Here is a 2878-nt window from a genome sequence, read left to right as displayed (position 1 = left end):
ATGGAATGCTATGCAATGCTAAAGAATCATGTAGAATCTGCAAAACACCTCATAATGTGGATGAACTTGGAGAATATTATGCTGAGTGAAATAAGTCAATCACAGAAGGACAAATATAGTATCACTCCACTATGTAAAAGTCAAGGAACAGTTCATATATGGAACGGAATTTTCTTTGTTGGTTATCAGGGGTTGGAGGGGAGGGGAGGGAACACTGTTAGATAGGGAGAGATAAGTACTGGTTTGGGTGAAGAGAAGGGCAATGTACCCAATGTAAGTGATCAACATGGTGGCATTGAAGAAGAGGAAGACATAGAGAGGTACGTGGGAGGTACAGACAATAAAGATGGACCCTTTTGCACATACAGTACTGCATTGTCAGTGAAGGCAAACACAAGTATATGGTTGGATAGATAGATGGTCAGGCTGAACTATTAGGTATGTCTATGCAGCAGGGAGTGTACCCAAGACCATGTATAGGTTTGGCAGACAGTGGTTCTACAATTGCATTTGTATGTTCTGTAAAATTCCCAGGACTGTAGGAGAACTGACAAGGGACAAGTTTGTAGTCACTTCTTGGTGACAGACAGCTACCCAGAGGGAGCAAATAGTTGAACCTGTGGGCTCAGCACCATAGTCACAGGGGACATCAAGCTCAATTGGAATAACATACTACATAAAACATTGTTCCACCTCCAACTTTGGAAAATAGCGACTGGAATCTTAAAAGCTTGCAAACATACATCTAGATGCAACGATGGGTCTCTTCTTGTCCAGAGCAAAGTAGAATGAAGAAACCAAAGATTCATGGAAAAAATTAGTCCTCATGACTATGCGATCCCCAGCCTATATGACTATGAGACCAGAAGAACTAGGCAATGCCTGGCTACCACTGTCAACCACTCAGAGGGGGATCTATGGAGGAGACCCTGGATAGAGAGGGAAAATAATGTGGAACAAAACTCAAAATCATTTGGGAGAAAAAAAAGGGGGGTGGGACCAGGTTTGCTGGTCTGATAGAGCCTGGTGGAACCACTGAGACTATGGCCCCTAGCTGCCCTTCAAATGTGGAATTAAACCCACACCTGTGGTTTCCAGCCAAACAAAAGACAGGCATATGAGTTGAACATGTACCTGAGGTAGATACACTCCTTGGAGAGAATGATCATGGGAGAAATAGGGGCTGTTTATGCACAGGGAGACAGTTTAGGGGGCAGGATTACATGGAGGGAGGGACGCAGGGAAGAGGTAGCTATTGAGAGGAAGTGGGAGGGGAGGTGTTGCATTGTGGTAAATTATAGTCAATGTATGTGTGAACTGCTGTAAGGAAAATGAATTTGCTCTGTAAGCTTTCACCCAAATCACAATTCAAAAAAAAGAAGAAGAAGAAGAAGAAGAAGAAGAAGAAGAAGAAGAAGAAGCAGCAGCAGCAAATTTGCACTCAGAAAGAATTTTAAAAATGGAGTGCTGTCTTTGGTTTCTCAGAGTTCCATTGAAACAATCTCCATGGAGACAATTTGTGCACCAAATTATAGATCTAAAAAAGGCCAAACAAACGTGCACTAAGAGTGAAAGCAAATCTTCTAAAGCTTAGAGAGTCCTATTAAAAAATGTGGAGAAGAATCCAAGAGGGAATGATCTTAGCAACGCCCAAGAGGGTCTGTGGAATAGGAGATCCTAACTGTCTTCAATTGATATTGTAGCCTGGGTCTTGAGGGGGATCATTTTTGTAGCTTTTCTCTGGATCCTACAATGTCTGATACCAAGAAATGTTGTACAGCACAAGCCATGGAGTCTGCTTAAAGCAAAAGTGAACAGTTTTATTGAAGAATGGAAAAAAAAAGGCAAATTAGGAAAACAGAGTTGAGGATGCTCTCAACACAATGTTCCTCTGTTTCTATTGAGTTAGAGGTTTCTACACATAAACAATGGAAAAGTAGGGAGTTAATGAATGATTGTAGATAAGATTAGTTTCAGTTCAAAGTCCTTTGAAAGGTAAAAGTCAGCCATCTGGTTAAGGGACTGTGAGTGAGCCAGTTTAGTTCTTCTTGATTGTGGACTTGTAGTCATTCATCCATGATTGTATTAATTTCTGGGAGGAAAGTGTTCATATATTCTTCTCCAATGGTTTACCACCTGACCAGTTTGGTTAGTTATGCACATATTCTTCCTGAGAATAATTGTTTACATCTTGACATATGCTTCCTAAATTATTTTTCATCCTGATCTTTTGCTTCTTGGAAATGCATGTTGGCCTCATTATTTTGTTTGTTGAGAGCATTTAATGTTCTCTTATTCTTTTCTGAAAGGTATTTATCTATTGGCTTCAGCAAAGGACCGTGGAAACACATAACAGTCTGTAGTTTTGAAGCAAAGCAGAACCTCTGCTAAAAATTAAAATGGAGCGTGACTTTGGACAAGAACATAGCTCTTTCCTGTTTATCAGGTACTTCATTAATTTTATGTGATATTACTCACTAAGGAGTTCTGATGGCATAGAGGGTAAGACATTTGGCTGCTAACCAGAAGGTTGGCAGTTCAAACGCACCAGCTGCTGCATGGGAGGATGACAAGGTAAACTGCTTCCATAAATATTTACAGCATTGGAAATCCAGTGGGGGTCTCTATGAGTCAGAATCGAATCAATGGCAATTGGATTTGGTTTTTGGTTTTTGTTATTCACTAGGCTAATAAGGTTGAGTCAGGTTTTCAGATGTCTCTCATTTCATCCTTGAGTTTGAGCTACTCTGTTCCAGCTTCTCTAAAGTAATATAAAATAGAATTTTACAAAAAACAAAACAAACACTAAACTCACTGCCATGGAGTAAGACCCAACTCATAGCCACCCCTCCTTGGGTTTCCTAGGCAGTATCTCTAC

General features: G+C 40.4%; 1 pseudogene; it reads left to right on the top strand.

Annotated features, from left to right (window-relative positions):
- The first annotated feature begins 2399 nt into the window (after positions 1-2399).
- LOC103209135 overlaps positions 2400-2878 on the top strand; it is a 5610-nt pseudogene continuing 5131 nt past the window's right edge.

This window comes from Orycteropus afer, unplaced genomic scaffold (genome assembly GCF_000298275.1).
Source record: "Orycteropus afer afer isolate SDZICR_OR568_19922 unplaced genomic scaffold, OryAfe1.0 scaffold00479, whole genome shotgun sequence".
NCBI lineage: Eukaryota > Metazoa > Chordata > Mammalia > Tubulidentata > Orycteropodidae > Orycteropus > Orycteropus afer.
This window is presented reverse-complemented; position numbering and strand designations above follow the sequence as displayed.